The 18503-nt window shown below is 45.2% G+C and overlaps 1 protein-coding gene across 6 annotated transcripts in view; it reads left to right on the top strand.

Moving 5' to 3' along the window:
- The first annotated feature begins 1065 nt into the window (after positions 1-1065).
- Positions 1066-18503, top strand: part of MYRIP (myosin VIIA and Rab interacting protein) — a 208874-nt gene continuing 191436 nt past the window's right edge. The window contains exon 1 of one of the 6 annotated variants that reach the window (XM_062621852.1): positions 1066-1242. The gene's annotated coding sequence lies outside the window, so the exon portion shown is untranslated. Of the gene's footprint in view, positions 1243-11079; positions 11349-18503 lie in introns of those variants that run through there. The other 5 variants (XM_062621856.1, XM_062621851.1, XM_062621853.1 and 2 more) reach the window with 5 other exon arrangements.

Below are 18503 nucleotides of genomic sequence, written 5' to 3'. Positions count from 1 at the left end.
TAAAGCTCATCCAGTTCCAACCCCTGCCATGGGCAGGGACACCTTCCACTAGAGCAGCTTGCTTCAAGCCCCATTCAACCTGGCCTTGATCTGTGATTAATTCTTATGCTACCACATGACTCTGAAAGCTCAAATCCCCATAGAGAGGAGGTGTTTAAAGAAGGCATAGCATAAATATGGCCAAATCATTGAAGACGTTTATTGTCCTGTTCATGAACTCCAATGGCATGTGGTTTGTTAGTGCCACAGAGAATGAGCTCCAGGGCCATCGTGCTTTCTTTCCTGTATTACGGAGGTCAGATACTAATATGGAAGGCCTTGAAATTCCCTATGGGAAAGATTCTGTTTCAGACCAGTAGAGGGAGAAAGCAGGCCAAAGACAGAAATTAGAGGTTTTAATTAAGATTTATGGTGGAAACAAGTCCAACTTATCTCCATAGTTAGAGTGCAAGGACAGTTGTTCACTTTGCTGCAGGGTTCTTTGCTGATGCCTTCTATTATTCCATTTATTAAAAGGCTGATGAATAGCAGGTATATGCAATATTTGCCTGTCCCGACAGGGGAAATAAACCAGTGTAATTTGACAAGCAGATTTCTTGTAGTCATTAACTGAAAAGTACATTTGAATCTTCAGCAAGGTAAAAAGAAACTATTTGCACGCATGGAATGTTTGCCGTGGCTCAAGCACGTTAATCTGAATGAGTGTGTAAGGTATAAAGTCCCAGGAAGCCATTCCAAAATCCTCAACTTCATAAAATCTAATAATAAGCAAGCTAATGAATGCAGTCACATAAAAATGTTGCTAAGTGATTTGCCAGTATTTCCCAAAGGGATTATTTCTGCTTGAAATGCTTGTTCTTATCCATGATACATTTGGTACAGTATAAGGCAGGGAGGGGTAGAATAATTGTCATGGTCAGACCCTGCAAGACAAGGAATGGGTGTTTAGGATCAGAACTACCAAAGTAATCACACCAGGAGAGTAATGCAGGTGTCTGAGACTCACCTTGTCAGTGCCACATTTCAAACGTGACAGAATCACATATTGTCCTCATCTCGTTTTCTTGTAGGAAAGGATGCGACTGCCATTTCCAACAGAGAATTGATTCTCTCCTTCCTGGAGTGTCTGTGGGATGCGCTGCAAAGCATCTGGGTCTGACTGCCTTTACTTTGAAAACGCAAATCACACCAAACAGGAAGAAAAAGGTGGAGAGAGCAGCATGTTTTTATAGCAGAGTGCAGGTAGGTTTTGACAGCATGGCTCCTCTCAGCATCGGCTCCACATGTAAGTGATACCTTTAGGAAGCTCTGTCCCCTAAGTTTAGGAAGCTTCAGAGGAATAGTCAGCCTTGCTGTCTACCCTAGAGCCTCAAAAGACCTTTTATATGCTGAGCCCATGCTATCATGGACCTGGAAGAAAGGACTGAGATGCTGAACTCCCTATTCCAGCCTGTGCAACACAGCTATACCAGGGATAAGTCAGGTTGCAGAGCTGCCCTGCAGTGTCCTGCTGCTGCTAGAGTTCCTGTAACAAGGTCAGAATGTCATTCACCACCTTGAGATGGAATCTCTTGGCCAAAAGGAGGTCTTGTGGTGGTGGAGTTTAATAGCAGGAAGGAATCAGAGATTGCTCTGACACAACAGTGTGGTCTCACCAAAAATATCTGTGGCTCCTGTGTTTGATGCTTCTGACAGCTCTTGGAAGGGAGGTGTTTTTAGTGATTCCTCCCCTCCTTCCCCCCATACATCTTTACAGTTGTTGTCTTTCCTGGGTTCAGCTTCTGCTAGCTGAGCTGATCTCAGCTGGTACCTGCACCATTTTGCTGTTGCTTTCTTCTCGTATTTCTCAAGTCAACCATTCACTTGACTTTAACCAGTTTAAGTAATCCTATATGTAAGTAACAGTCTTTCAAACTACCACAGTCACACAAAGGGAAGTTGGAGAGGCATGAGTTATTCTCTGCCTATGGCTATCACTGGCTATATTCTCTCCCGTCACTTATTATTGTAGTACCATCTCTCATAACATATTGGGCATGGTATAAACAGAGATGGGAAAATGATATTGGAGACTGTGTGATTTTTCTCTCCATGTAGTGGCTTTAAAGAGATACTGACTGAGTCTGGAAAGACAGCTAAAAGGTGTGCATCTCCGTACATGAGGGAGATGGTGGTTGAGGTGCTGTATTAGTCACAACCCACCAGGAAAAGACTGTGAAAGTCTTAGCAGATTCTCCTGAAATCTAGAGACCTTTCTTTAGCTGAACAGAAGGAACCTATGGTCTAGAGTACCGAGTGCTCCAGGGAAGGTTAGGAGAATGGATCCCTCCATTAACAGTCAAACACAGTCCACCAATATAGATAATCTGTCATTTCTCTTTTGCCTTCCCCTGAAGTCCTGAGATTTGAAATACCACCTTCCATGAGTGTGTGTTCTCTATAATTTTCTCTGTAAGCAGGAAAGGATGTTCAGGTCCTAGAGCTGACCACAGAAGCTGGTGCTCCTCAACTCCATTTGCTCAACAAACTGAAGGAATTTTATCATTCATGCAGCTGGGAAAACCCTATGTATTTCTGTCTTGCTCCTTATTGAGAAGTCATCCTTTTCCTCAACGTATTTCATTCAGAGACCCTCACTCTACTGATAAAGCTGTGCCTGGGAGGCTACAGGAATCCTGAATCTTCTCAGCTTACCCTTTACATCCCCTTTCACTTCTCTGTTGGAAAAATGTCCCCTTCTACCAAGTGAAGAGCCTTGATACTGTCTTTTCTGTTGTTTGGTACTTGATACGGAGATTTTTTGTTTCCATTTATGCATCCAGTAGAGGTAAGATTAAATTGCAAGGAAGGGCAATCCAGCTGCAAGTGAAACGAATGAACCTCAGATATGAAAGCTCAACTCTTATAGCACCATTGGCTTAACCATTTATTTGTTGTTCTGTTTGGGTTGGGTTTTGGGGTTTTTCTGGGAAAGAATTACAGCTTGCTGTAAAGCCGTTTACATCGAGAACATCAACTGGGATTTGGTATTAAAACTGTAACTGAATACAGTCCAATTAATGTTGTTTAGTATAGACCATTAAATGGTTTAGGAGTAGCGAAATCACGTAATACTTAGGGTGTACCCTGGGTCACCACTAATAGTTGCTGTGGAAACCTTAGTGTCTTGTCTCTTCTACCACAGCAGTACGTAACTGCAGTGGGTTTGTTTTTTCAAGGATTATATTCCATAGTGCTTGTAAAGAAAAAGGAAACTGAATGACCTTCACTGAAAGCAGTTTAATTAAAAGAGAGTGAATTCCTCACAGCACTAGCTGTGGGAATAGGAGTAGGGCTGCATTTCAGATGCCACTGCAGGACCACTCCAACTTTGCTCTTCAGGCAAGAGGTCTTAAGGTCTTAAAGTTACAGAACCAGGAGCACTGAAATGAAAAGGGCTTAAGTGTCCTCAGCATAAAAAGGACATGGAGCTGTTGGAGCAAGTCCAGAGGAGGCCATGAGGATGCTCAGGGGCTGGAGCACCTCCTGTATGGAGACAGGCTGAGAACACTGGGGCTGTTCAGCCTGGAGAAGAGAAGCCATTGAGCAGTGATGGCTGTAACGGCTTAATTGCACGTTGGCAGAGGCCTGATCTAAGTGTGTTTGCATACAGGGAGGATCCAGACAGCAGCAACTTGTCACAGGGAATGCGGTAAGAACGTATACAGCACACTGGTACCAAAGCATGGAAAACCTGGGGAGGCCGTTGGTGGCCATGCTCGTGCCTAGATGTATTTAAAGTAAATAAATGTTGGTCTGGAACTTTATATTTCTTTTATATACAGGGTCCAACACTTGCCCTGCTGGGCAACTGAAATGTCTGCCCTGCTGAGCCCTGCTGCAGAGCTCATGGGCATCCTTCTTGTGGGCAAACAGCCGATGCATTAGAATAGTCCCTCATAAGAATGACCACAAGAAAACAACTGAGGGCTTCCACAGTGGCTGTATGTCAAAGGATCATTTCATCAGAAAGGCTGTTGGATTTAGGACTTGGCTGCAGAGCCTTCTATTCCCTGTGCCACAGACTGCCTGGGCACCGGAAGACACATGCTCTGTGCTAGACCCTGTTTCAGTACAAATCATCTGTCATTGTTTTAATGACTTTGTTAATGATTCACAGATATCTTGTGTGCACTATTTACTCAGCTTTCTTCATTACCCCACGGCCTGTGGTGGAGATGCCACTGAGGAGAGCAATAATAATTGGCACCCACGGGAAAATGAACAGTTTGAGCTGTGCAATTAGAGACCAGGCTCTCCCCTTCAATTGTGAATGAATTACATGTGGGTAGTTTAGGTTTTAAGATCGCAGTGACTGTGGTTTTATGCATTCACCAGGAACTTGCATGAGGAAACGGAGTTTGGTGTATAAATATTTGTCTGGAGGGACACACCTTGTTGGGCTGAGGGCTGAGAGTTTCAGAGCTGAGCAGAGAAAGAGGATGTGTGGAAGCAGGTACCGGGTCTATCGGAGGTTTGGTCTACTCCAGTTTCCAAGCTGGAAAAGTGATTGTCGTAGGAATGATAAAAATGAGAACTTTCTCAAGTCTAGTTTGCAGTAAGGTGATGTTGGGCAGAGCAGAAGGAGGTGAGGACTAAGCCTTAAAGGGCTGATCCTGGTCTTGTGGAAGAGTGCATCTGTGTGGTGCCTGGAGCGCTGGGCGAGCCAAGGTGAAATGAGTGACACAGTCCTGTCAGACACGATACCTTTAAAACAAGATTGAGAAGCAAAACTGATGTGAGGTCCCAAGGTAGATACACTGAAAAGAAACTTGTGTGGGTTTAAGACAATCCCTGGGGGATTTGATTTGCATAATACCACACAGTCATTTCAGCAGCTTGTGACAGATATAATCCTGCTCCAGTACGTCCCATGCTCTTTGGGGGGGAGTTAAATAAGAAGAATTTTACTTTGTGTGTGAGAAAGCACCAAGGAACAAACTGATTAGAGAAAATCCAGGGAGGGGAATTAGAGGATTCATGGGGTAAGCTCTTTGAAACAAGCACTGGGTATTTTCTATGGGCTTGTACAGAACATGGCTGCAAGGCTCCTGAGAGTAATGAAGGCATGTGAGAGGTTGTGCAAGAATATATCAAACAATAATGTCATTAGATGTGCCAGCATCTGACGCATCTACTTTCATAATACTTTGACTCAGTTCTTTTCTGGAAAGGGATGTTGGCAGGCAACCTTCTTTTAATTGCCTTAACTGTTGCTGCTGTGTGTTTGTCTCTAAGCTTTGGGTTTGGCAGCAGAGAAACTACCTTAATGAAAGAGGCATCCAGGAAATAACTTCTGCCCAATAATGTCCACTTCTGCTAGATGCACTGTGGAGAGAAGTTTTCACAATAGCTGTTCCTAGGTGTTTTTATGCAGCAGTCTTATATCTGAGTCCCTACTTCTGTGATACTCATCTGTTCAGTACCACATCTGTCAGGGTCATGTCTGTTCTTAGGCTGGAGCTGAGAAACAATTCCTTCCCCAGAGGGTGCTCAGGCATTGGAACAGGCTGCCCAGGGCAGGGCTGCAGTCACCGTCCCTGCAAGTGTTCACACAGCGTGGAGACGAGGCCTCAGTGCCATGGGTTAGTGGTGGCCTTGGCAGTGCTGGGGAACGGGTGGACTGGGTGAGCTTAAAGGGCTTTTGCAGCCTGTGTGATTCTGTGATTCTACTACACCTGGGTAAATCTCATCGGTCAGTGTATGTGATTGTGCTTGGCTTCCAAGGCTCAGAAATGTCCGTGAACTCACCTGTGTCACCTGCAAAGAGCTTGCCTCACTGTCCCCAAGTGTTTTTGCTGTTCATTTTTTCCTCATCCATGTGGTACTGACTCTCAACAGATGAGTATCACAAAAGTAGGGACTTAGATATAAGATAGCTGCATAAAAGTTTTGTAAATGTATAAACACTTGTATGCATGAAATTGTACCTATTTCCATTCAACAGTCTAATGGGATGGGGGGGAAAGTGAGCAAGCTCACTTTACCCTTTACCCCAGAAGTGGTTAATTCTTTGGTCCCCTAAATAAAAGTGTGGGAAACACTGCTCTGCTTTTTTGCTGACCCCATTCCCATGCAGAAATTGCTGCCAGGATTAATTTTTCTTTCAAAAAAGGAAAGAAAAAATCAGTGTGAAAACAACTTTACTCAGGATGTACTAAAATACAGGACGTTAATAGGAAGTATTTTAATCAGTATTTACATTTTGACTAATGGTGCTTAAAGGAATGCACTGGTTTCATCCTGCCCAGGATTTTAAGACTCTCTTCATGAGGATTTGTTACATTATGGCTGTGGTTTTGCTTGTAAAAGATTAGCAGAGAATTATATACTGTGTACTCGCTGCATGTGAGGACAGTTTGTCTGTATAGAGTTAGAATAAGGGGGAAAGAAGCTCTTAACACCATCGCCTTCATTTGTCAGCTTTAGCCCAAGGCAGTTGGGTTGATGACAGCTTCTAAAATTTGATTTCTAATACTTTCAAATAATGAAAAAGCTCAATTTATTTGAACGAGGAAACCATTTAGGTCTTCCTATGAAAGAACCTACTTGGCTGTAGGCTGGCTTTAGGAATCAGAGGCATTAATAAGAGTTAGATTTGAAAGCAAGTGCTGGTAGTACTAGAGAATTGAACCAGTAAAAACACAAGAGAGTAACTCTAGAAGCAACTGCAAGCAGAGTGGTTTTAGCTGGGTTTGTTTTAACTCCCAAATTTCACAGCCACCCATTGATTCTGGTACAAAGAAACCAAGTGAGCCTGAAAGAAAGTACCACTGAACACAAGAGCTAAACCAACAAGTGCTCCTGTTTGTTCAGCGCTTGAATCTGTGAAGTCAAAGCTGTCTTGACACGAGCATTTTCCTGTTTAGCTGCAGTCTTGCATGGTTTTTATTAGTCCTCCCCTGGGCACCAGGCAGCTTTTCCTTGCTTTTTCCCAGTTTGTAAATAAGAAAGCAGCGCTGAACCATATAAAAGGTGCTCCCACACCCTCAGCGCTGCACCATATAAAAGATGCTCCCACACCCTCAGTGCTGTTTTGCACAGGACAGAAATGAAGCTCTAAAGAAAAGCTTCAGTGGACCACATCCCTCCTGCTGCTGCTTGTCCTCGGATTGATGAGCAACAGGGAGTTATTGCATGAAAAGTGGGGCTAAGCAGAGAGAAAGACTGACAGAATCCGCTGGGGATGAAGGACGCTTGCCTTGTGTGTTTGAGCCACTGTTAGGAAATGAAGTTCATTCTTCAGGGATATTGAAGACCACACAGCACCTTTTTTACTTGGAGAAATGTAAGAGCTGGATCTTGACCTCACCCATTTGGTGGCAGGCGTAAAGCACTGAAAAAGCCTTCATTTCTCTGCAAGCAGCATCTTCTGCAGACACCTTCAAGCTTGCCTGCATGCACTCCATGTAAATGAGGAGATCTGCGGTAACAGTGGTACAGTCAGCAGCACGTTCTCTTCCAGAACTTACTCCCATTCAGATTATTCTTTCTAGTAACCATGGGTAGCTCTTATCACTCACCACCATGGTTTTTGTTCTCTACCATCTCTCTTATTATCTCTTATTCCCATTGTTATCATCTTTGAACTGACCACAAATCCACCACCACCACCAAAAAACCTCTCCTTGCCTTCCCCCCAGTGATTTCAACAAATCATTTTTACTGCATCACTTACAGTTTATCCGCTGGTGCTTCCATTCCAGTTGTGGGATTTTGGTGTGTTTGTTTGCTTTCAAAGTGCCTAAGTTCTGCTGCTGGCTAAATAGCAAAACGTCTTCAAGCTGTCTCCTTTACTAACGTATGTAGAGAATCCCAATTCTGCCTTCTCTCAGATTTCCTTTCTCTCTTTTCCCCCTTAATGTTTGTCAGAGCTCCTCCGTACATTATGAGGCTTCTGGGGCAGGGAACCTGACTTGAAATCATTGAATCACAGAATGGTTTGGGTCAGAAAGGAGCTTATGATCATCCAGTTCCAACCCCCTGCCATGGGTAGAGACATCTCATGCTAGACCATGTTGCCCAGGCTCTGTCCAGCCTGGCCTTGAACACTGCCAGGGATGGGGCATTCACCACTTCTTTGGGCAACCCATTCCAGTGCCTCATAGAAAAGCGGTGGCAAAGTGCCATATCACATTGTATGCTGTCCATGTTAAATACTGTTAAAAAATGGTCCATTCTTCTCAGCTCTTTCACCCCTTTCTCAGTTGCTGATGGGCCTATGAAGTACTTAAATGCTTTAAGTGATTTATCACAATACTCCCTGTTTTGCATAGGCACTTGTTGAATTATTTGTATTTAGGATGTTCTTTGAGAGGTAAAAGGTTACACTGACTTCCAGGTTACTGCCATCAAATCGTTGTTTGCTACATCTTGTGACAACACTCTGAAGTCTTAACAGATCAGTTGAGAGACTTAATGGCCAATTACTGCCTTTATATTTTGCCCCCAGATAGCAGTAGGCTGCAAGAAATTAAGAGTTTATTCTGAATAAATAGAACTTTATTCTGAAATATCCTAAACAGAAATTTAATAACATTTAATAAAATGTAACACAAATTCTAAATAGACCTTTATTCTGAATAAATAGAAATAAATAAGTAAAACTCTGGCAAACGCAGTGCCTTGTGGCTTTCCAGCAGGTACCCATTGGCCACCGCAGCCCTGTAGCCGCATGTAGTTTATGGCACCATGGGATTTAGTGCTGAGCTTTCCAAGCAAAACCCACCTGCTTATTTCAGTCTATATTTGGATGAGTTTTTCTGTATGGAAAAGGCTGCATTGTGACAAGAGAAGCTCACCATCGAGAAAATACACATTTTCTTGTCCTGTATCCTGTTATTACCACATCCATCATCTTTTTCTTCACAAGGTTTTTTCCATGCTGCAGCTTATTTAGCACCACGTGGCAGAATGGTTGCATACTGGGGGGCTGACTTCTTGTTTGGTTGTCTCCATACCGAGGTTAGTATCACTGAAAGATTGCATGGCTGCAGTTTAACTGAGCTCTGCCATGGACGTAAGGAGGACTGGGAATTTCAGAGCTGTAGGAAGTGAGATACACAGAGGGCATTCTCCTTTCCCTGGTGACCACCCCACTGTTGCTGGTATCCCTTGTACCTCTTGGTGCCCTGCTGCCCTCCAGTCACCAGGCACTGGATGGGAAGGTGTTTCAGCACATCTTGCTCAGAGGGCATGAAAATCCCTTGCTACCACTTGAGTCTCATCTCTCACTGCAGAATTTATCTTCCTCTGACTACTGTTTATTCTGCATCCTTATTTAGGTACCTATTTTAATCACGCAATGGCTGTATCGTATGTGATCCCAGGGAAAGCCTGGCACATCTCAGTTTCACCCATCTCTGCCTGATGATTTTGCCTGTAGCTGTGAAAAAGAGATTGGAGTCCGTGTTTTCTTTTACTGTGAATAGCAGCCATCAGAAAGTACTTGCTATGGCTGCAAACAGAAGTTGGTTTCTTTCCAAGTGAGACAACACAAGCTGTAGACGAAGACAAACAAAGCATCCAACAAGGGAGGGGGATGCAGACAGAGAAGTCCAGCATAGCATCCATAAGGCCATTACAATATTAATTCGCTTATGCACTGTTCTTCTCTTTCCCCTATCTTAGTTATCACTCTCAGTGGTTAATGGTTGGTTTAAGCATGCCCTAAGTTAATACCTTCCCCATGGGGTACTGATGCAGAATAAAAACATACTGATTCCTGTCTGGTGTGGAACAAAAGAGCCCCACGTCCAACACTTTGTCTCCTGTAGAGAAGAATGTGAAATATGACAGAGAAAAGCATAAACTGTGTACCTCAATGCACAGTGCTGAGGCAAGGGTGAAACATCACTTTTGAACGTAGTATTAGCTTACTGAGTGTGAGGAACACAAAGGCAACCAACCTGTCTGATCTCGTGGTTGTATAACCAGCACCATTATAACTCATTGGCACTGACAGATTTTAAAACATATTATACTTCCAGGGTTTCAGCTAGCAGTAAGGCTGGGGAGGGGGCTCTGTATGGGTAGTTCTTCACTCATTGAGAATGCTTGGTGCACGTTATCACTTCTTCTTCTCATCGAGGCAATGATGACCTTTAGTTTGAGTGAGCCCCTGCTTTGCTGCCATGCCATGAAAAGCTGCTGGACAGGATGCTCCTTTTCCTTGTTTCTATGTAAAGAAGTTCTTCCTTTTGGGAAACTCCCAGATGTGTTATTGTTTTATAGGTGCATTTGGGACACAGGAATCAATATGGGATGCCGAACACTTCCTAAAGCTCTTCAGGGTTTTGGCATCAATGTTGTATCTGCCTCACACAGCAGCACCCCTTCTACTAATGGGTGGCCCAAGGAATAACCGTCTGATAACCCAGTCTGTTTGTAACACCACGAAATCAGTGTAAACAGAGGCATTGCAGAAGACATCCCCCTTGGAAACCTGCCAGGGTTTATTGAACACATCTGTCTTGACAAAGCGCTTCAGCTGAGATCAAACAAACCCCTTCCTTGCGCTGAACAGCTGCAGCTATTTTAAAATGAAGTTAAGCCTGAAGGGAAAAAAAAACACACACACCCCACAGAGCAGGGATGAAAAATAACACTTCGGGTAAAGTAATGAGGTGGCTGCAGCACGATCCGCAGCGGCACAGGACACGAACTGGCACGGTCACATTAGGCTCGTTGGTGGCGGCAGTCACTGACCAGGCCGCACGAAGCGTGCTGCATCCGTAGGGATGCAATTCCTGTCCTTTGGCATCAACCGGCTCCGTTTTACCTCAGGAGACACCCCCCCTCCCTGCCCGCTCCCTTCTCCGCCCTGTTGGCGGCTGGGCGGCGCCGAGGGAGCCCCGCTGTGGGGCCCAGCCCTGGGTGCGTCCTCCCGCCCACCTCAGCCCCGCACCCGGCGTTAGGAGCGGGCACCGGGCAGCCAGCACCGCGCCGCGGGTCTCCTCTGAGGTGAGGCGCGGCCCCGCCGCCACCCCTCGCCCCGCCTTTGGCCCGGCCCCTCCGCGCCCATTGGCAGCCGGCGCCCGGGCAGGTGCCGGTGCGCGGCGGGGGCACCGCGGCAGCACCCGGCGGCGCGTCCGGCGCTAAGGGGAGGAGAAGGAGACGGCGGTGCTGGCGGCGGCGACTGCGGGCTCTCGCCTTGCGCTGGTGCGGAGCCGGGCCCCCTCGGCTCCACGCAGGTGTCAGGCCGGGGGCCGGCGTGGGGCGGCCGCAGCCCCTTCCCTGCATGAGCGACGGGGCGCGGGGAAGTTGCTGCCCGCCTGCCATTTTGGTGCAGCCCTCGCGTTTGGCTGAGGGTGAGTACGGCCGCGGGCGGGCAGGGGGTGGCGGTGAGGGGACACCCTTGGGGCCGCCCGCCGCAGCGCCCCGTCGGGGGACGGGGGTGTTCGGTCGGTGCTCGGCTCCCCCCCCCGACTCCCCGCTCCGCTTGTGAGGGGAGTCGCGGGTGGGGCCGGTCCCGCGGGCCTTGTGGGCTGAGGGGGCCGCCGCCCTCCGCGGGCACTCGGTGGGGGAGCGGGGCACGGTGCGAGGCCGCTTCAATCAGCGGGGTGATGTCTGAGGAGCTTCATCGCTGGCGGCGTGGCGGTGCGAGCGCTGTCACCGCAGTGCATCATCATCATCATCGCCGTTATTATCGTTACACCGGGTTACTTTCGATCAACTTCCCCGCCGGCACATGGAGGGGTTCATCGCGGCTCTGCCTCTGCCCCCTTTTAGCACAGGAGCATCCCGCCGGCTCCGCTTGTAATGTGTGCCTCAGACAGACAGAAGCAGCGTGCGTTTCCCTAGTATCAAGGTCAATTTGTCGTAACTGCTGAGGAAAATACCATCTGGCTCGGGCTGACTTTGGGGAGGGAATCTAATTAAAGCGGGAGCGTGTGTTGTGCTGGGGGTTGTGTTGTGGTTGAGGCGAACGTAACCACATTAGATCGCAGAGCGCATTAGGAGCGGGCGGGCGTCCCTCCTCAAGCGCCTCTGCAAGGATGCTAACTGTGCCTGGCGATCTCTTGACAAATGGTGGCTTTTGCCTTACACCTCCCCTTTGACTGGCTCCTGTGCCGCTGAAAATGCGGGCGGCTGCCTTGCTGTGGAGCCCGGAGTTTGTTAGAACAGGCACTGCAAGGGTTTCGCCAGTAAAGGTTTTTACTTGTTCCTCTGAAAAGCCTTTTCTGCAAGGCTGCAAAGAGGAAAGAGGGAAAGTTAGTTTGGTTCTTCCATTGGCAGACATCGTTCTGACTGTCATCGGGCTGGATGGGGTTTTATAGCCGCTTATTAATGGTGATAGCGGATCCCTGTGAGCTGCATCGAGAGCACTGGCTCTGTCCCTGCAGTTAAGTGTCAGACAGGAAGCGTTTGCTGCTTGCTTCTAGCTTGAGAAAGTGAGCAGAGCTGTGTAAGAAGCAGAAGGTGCTCTATCTTGTACATAATCCCTCAGGCTATTGCCTTACCCATCCTCACTCAGGAACTGGATTGCATCAGAGCGTATTTACTAATGTGTTTTGCCTAAGTGTCCAAACATGTACTCGGTGATCCTGTAGCCTTCCTGTGGAATTTGTCAGGTAACTTAATGCAATGCATATAGCAATCACAAACAGAGTAGCATTTTCAGCAGCTGTGATACATTAATTGCTATTGAGAACTCCCAGAAGTCAATTCCACCCTAGTAGCCCCCTTGGGCATGAGAGAGCACTGCCCCTATGGCAGGATGTGCGTTTTGGACCTCCTGCTGATTCAAATGCTGCAATATTGTCCTTTCAGACAGGTTAATGGTTGTCTTCATGTGAACCACTGCCATCCAGGAGCAATATGAGACTGAGAAAGCCAAGCTAAAACTTGTGTTTATTTTCCTGAGTCGGCTTCCTGCTTCCACTCTAACCTGATGAATATAGCTGAGTGTGCTACAGAGGGTGTACCCGAGTGTTATGAACACAGCAGTAATTCACCTCTCTCACTGAACAGTTGCAGTAAACAGAACACTTGAAGAACTTGTACTTAAACAAAGAAGAAAAGTCCCCTAAACTATGCATGGGTGATGCTGAAGAAAAGCTGCAAATACCAAATATGCTATTGTGCATAAACGTACATCTGTATGAAAATGGGACTCCTTTGTATTGCTGCCAACATTAACATGCCCTATTGTTATCAGACTGGAAACTGCTGTTTGGCAGTGTGAACTGCCTTAACTTGCCCATGGAGACTTGGACAAGTTAAAAGAAACTAGTTGAATATAGTTCCATGAAAACCATAGGAATAATTAATTGTCTTTGAAAAAGCAGATTCATTTGTTTGAGCAGACTAAGTCAGCCTTCCCATGGAATGCTTTATTCACCTTCCTTTTGGACCCAGGTAGGTTATTAATAGATTCTGAGAGATATTAAAGGCTTCTGGCTTACCTGTCAACTCCTGACAGCCAGAAAATAAACCAGCCCCAAGTTTCTTACATTCAGAGGTTTATATCAGCTTATTTTCAAAAGAAGCTTATTGAAAGAGGAAGATAACTGCTGTATTTCAGTGTGGAGTGAAGCATACCAGACTGTTGCTGAGATTACCAGAGAAACTTGGCCTTTATCTACGGCATAAATAAGGAATTTTGTAGAAGGACTAAATACGGTGTAGTCTGATAAGATTTCAAGCCATGGTTTAGTTTTGTCTATCTCTGTGAGATTTGGCAAAAATACCTGTCTCCAAATTTGATGTGACTTGACAGACGCCCCAAAGGAAGACCCCTTTTATGTGGCTGGCACACTAGTGAGAGTCATATGGTACAGACTAGCGGTTGTGACCTGCTTGCTATTTAACGTTCAGTTGAAATGTGTTACCCTGTTATTTGTTTTAAACAATCTTACGGAAAAAAAGTCATGCTGCAGTTCTTAAAAATGCACTTTCAGAAAAGAAACAGGATGTTTGACATTCTGTGTCTTGAAAATAAAGCAATAAAGCACGATATAGTGGAAAGCTTTAGCTTAGAAGAACAGAGTATAAGGGCTGCAGTGGCTTGAGCGGACAAAAGCTAGTCTCAGCGTTATTGCGGTAATGGCCCATACTTCGATCTCATGGATGCTATTCTGGAAATAGGAATACATCAGGAAAACATCACATTTCCAGGCCAATAAGCATTAAATTTCAACAGCAGAGCAGTATGTTTATTTATTTATTTAAGAACGTTACACTGACAAAACCCCACATCTTGCAAATTTTTACTGACATAGCAGTCCTTGAGCTGGGTAAAGGAAACAAGAGCTCTTGTTACTTCCTCTGTGCTTCGTTTACTTATTGATCAACTGATGAACATAAAACTAATATTGGTGTTTATTTGGATCATTGCAGTTATTGCTGTCTGCTGGTTGACTTAAGATACAGAGCATTACCCTAGGAAGTAAATTTTGCATTCTTCAAGGCAAAGTACAAATATAACCTCACCTATTGAAGTGGAGGAGCTAACTGCTGTGGAGATTAATCTTCAAGATGAGATGCTTTCAATGGCACTGTCTCAAGTTGACTCATGGTAATCAATTAAGTAGTCTCCCTGGGTATTGCTGGTACTGCTGGCAGGCAGGAAGGGAACTCTAGTACTGCTGAAGACCCAAGCTCAAGTTCTGCTGTGCAGCAGTTCCAAAAACCTTCTCTGTCTGGATTCTTCCTTGCAACATATGCTGCTTTTTGATGGAGAAGAATAAATAGATAAGTGACCTAATGCAGCCATCATTTCTGGATCAAGTCTGTTTAAAGGGTGCTGAGGTAATTTACTGTAGAGAGTGAGATGTAGTCTCTTCTTGTGATAGCAATCTGAAGTGTTGAGCCTCATTCAAAGGCTATTAAAGTCTGTGCGTTCCCACTGGCTTTAATGAGTCTTGAATCCGGGAAACAGCCTGAAATCTTTGGGGTATTTTAGTAACAAAACAGTCCCTTCTCCAGCACCCTCCACCTGCCTCTATGTGGAATAATACATGGCTCTGCTGTTATAAACCAACTTTCTACCCTTGGAGGAAGACAGTGCATAATTTGTTTGCCTTCAGGAGAGGAAAGAAAGCAAAACATATTTACAACTCGAGGAGTAAGTTTTATGTTCTGCTCCTGTGATGAGGAGTTTTATGTCTTCTGAAACTAACTCAAGAAGGGCTTCTGTGCTTATCAGGCGTTACCTTTGATGCAGAAGGTAATTTTAATGTGCTTTTCTTTTGTTCCCTTTGGGCTGTGTGAACAGGATGTTGTGTCACAGGCCAATCCAAACCGAAAAGTGCTGGTTTGTGCCATTAGCATTAGTTGCTAGGACATGGATGCTCAGTTTGTGATTTGTGTGCTGTTTTCAAAGATGCAGCTAACGCTGCACTGGAATACCTCGAGCTGCAGAGTGTACCTGTTTTTCTGAGCATCGTTAATCTTGCAAGAGATTCTTCCCTTTTTTCCCCTTTAAGAGAACGGATCCCTCTGCCCCTCAGTGGTCATCCCCGGGAGTGCTTGGTGTACCTCTGGAAGTTACCTCCACGCTTGCATCTAGCTGTCATCAGTGCTTTGGTATTCGTTTGATGGAACATGAGTTGGATTTAAATCAAGCTATGGGGCATGAATTGGAGCAACACCAGGTTTTAAAAACAATGCAAAGAGCTTTGAGGAGGGTTATAAAAGGTGTCTTCTGGTGATGCTCTGTTTTACAACCTTAGTTGGACTTGAGCTAAAAGGCAGTGCCAGAAATTATCCATAAATTAATCACTGCAAGCACAAAAGTCATGGTTTGAGTCCCAGATAAGAAGCAAACAATTCTCCTCTAGAGAAGATCAGCCTGCTTCTTCCAACTCCTTACACTTTTAATGTTTAATGATGAGGCTTCAGGTTCTTTCTCCATCACAGGTCAAAAAGAGGGGAATCAATAGATGAAATACTGTGTCCCACACATGATTAAGTGAACCGTACCTCTTCCGTGGAGTTCTGTCATCTATGGAGTTGTGGCAGATGGAGAATAGCTAAGATTGTGCTTTCAGTTAGGGGAGAAGTTGCTGTCAGTGTCATATCAAGGTCCAGAGGCTAATGTAGAGCAATAGAGACAGGAGTTTTCTTGGTAAAGCTGATGTCCTTTATGTAGGAGCTTATCAAAGGAGCATGCTATGTCAGTGTACTGGTAATGCCACTTTGATCTTCAAGATTGGGCCCTGATAAAGGGAACTGCCTTCAAAAATGAAGGAACTAAGCTACAGAGGAGGCTGAGCTAGTTCCTAATGATAGTGGCTCAACATAAGCTGATCAGATAGCAGCTTCTGTGGGACTCCAAAAAGGTGTCTGTGCTGCCTGGATGATTCTCAAAACCTGTAAAAGGATGAACTGCTTTGGTTCTCTAGTTCAAATTAAAGGAGCTGTGAGGCTGCTCCAGTTTGGATTCAGATATGAGTGAACCAGCAGTCAAAAACTGATAGTGAAGTTGGCCTTTGAGCTCCAGAAGGTGCCTGGCTGCGTCTTGTACTTGAATGCAAACGTGCCTTGTTTGTGTGAACTTGGGATCCAGAGCTTCAGGTTCATGTTTGTTGGCCAGGGCTCAGATGCTGTTTTTACCTCTGTGTTGTGCTGTGTCAATAGAGGGGGGAAAAAACCTAGTAGCCAAGCTCAGGACTAGAGCAGAGCCTGTTCTAAGCGCTGTGTAGAGTGGCTCCCAGTGTCAACAAACTAAACCATTAACTCCCCCCACCTGGGAGATTAACCAGCTCCTAATTTGGTTTCCAGAGGCTTTCTACAGGCCTGGCTCTGTTTCGCTCTTGTTCTATGTCACTTAACAAATGCTTATCTAAACAACTGAAGGACAACCTGCTCCTGAAACCCTTTTTTTCCATGCATGGGGTGCAGGTTGTGTGCCAACCAACCACAGCTCATCACCAAGTCTCAGTGAAATAGGACATGTGGCTTTACAGCCATCACTCTTTGTTATCGGATCTCTTACGATTCTTGCTTGTTCTAGCATAAGTCAGGGTTAGAATCACTTTGCAGGTGTCAGAACGAATGCAGAAGGCACGGTCTCATGAAACTGTTTTTATTTTGTTCATTTACTTGCTAATCTGTAAAATGCAGTAATTTGCAGTGGGGTTTCCCGTCAGTGCTTAGAATTAGCAGTGATTTACTGCACGAAGTTTGTTTTCACATCTGGCAGCACTAGAAAACACTGTCTCATCGTGGCAACTGCTGTTGGGAGAATTTTCTAACCTCTAAAAATAGAGTCTCTGTTCTCTGTCCTAGTCCTGCAGAAAGATTCTCACAGAGGTTAGTTCCTGGATTAAACTTAAGGCTATGCTGATGAGTGGTATTTAGTAAGTGGGATGCAGAATATCAATTAGCGCAACATATGTTGTGGAGGGGGAAAAACCCATTTTATTGTGTAGGATCCTTTAAGTATGCCTGTGGTGTGTTTGCATATTGGTTGGGTTTTATATTACGGATGTTTTGGTAGCAGTCAAGCAATCCACTTAACTGTTTACTTTTGTAGCTTGCATGGGTTGATCACAATATGGCTTCAAGTAACGATGAGATGCTTAATATATCATAACCCTTTTGCCTGTATTACTGAAATGCAAAATGGAATTTATGTGCAGATCTAAAATGTAGAGTTTCCAGAGCTGTTTGAGGTTTTAAAAATGCTTCACCTCTCTTCTCAGTGCTCTCTTCCCCTCGTTAAAAGGTGTGAGTAACACGGATGAGAGGCCTTACCACCGCTTTATGTAGTAGGGATGCTTTGGCATCTTGAACTTGGAAGAGTTATCTCAGTGGACCTATCTTTTCTTGCTTAGTTTGTGGAATTTTATCTGTAGGATGCTCCTCTATAGCTATTCGTACAAATAGTGACTTCTGTGGTGCTGGGGAAGGCATTTAACTTCAAAACACATACTTGTCATGTGCTGCTCCACAGCTCATGTGGTAGTGGACCTTTGTTTCATTTTTCAGACCATACAAGAAGATGGGATGTTGGCATCCGAAGTAGAGGTCTGCACAGGAATATCTTGAGTTGTGTTATCTTATGGAATCTTCCACAGGGAGGGAGATAAATATTTGAACATTTTCAGGCTTAACATGGCATTGAACCAGAGCCCTTTTCTGGGTGCGTGTGGTAGGCTGCTACACAGATTAAAGGGAGTGCTCCCTCTGTGCCTCTTAAAATGAGATGGAAACCGCCATCAGTTCTCTGGAGGAGCAGAGAAGGATTTGCTCTTTCTTTCATCTCCCTTCAACCTTTCATCTCCCTTCAGTTTGGGTGACGTGGTTTAGCGTGAGGTGTCCCTGCCCATGGCAGGGGGTTGGAACTGGATGATCTGAAGGTCCTTTCCAACCCAAACCAGTCTGTGATTCTATGTTTAAACCGTGTAGCTCATTTGAAGGCCATTGTTTGTGAAAGGCAGAGACTGGTGGGTGTCTGCAGAGAAAGCTGTGGTGTGTGTAATGTGTCAGAGATGGGTGAATGTGATTTTTGCAGTCTT

The sequence above is a fragment of the Pezoporus occidentalis genome, unplaced genomic scaffold (genome assembly GCF_034315485.1).
Source record: "Pezoporus occidentalis ecotype Australia unplaced genomic scaffold, CSIRO_AGI_Poc_V1 ctg235, whole genome shotgun sequence".
Taxonomy (NCBI): Eukaryota; Metazoa; Chordata; class Aves; order Psittaciformes; family Psittacidae; genus Pezoporus; species Pezoporus occidentalis.
The sequence above is the reverse complement of the archived record's forward strand: the minus strand, read 5'-3'. Positions and strand labels throughout refer to the sequence as shown.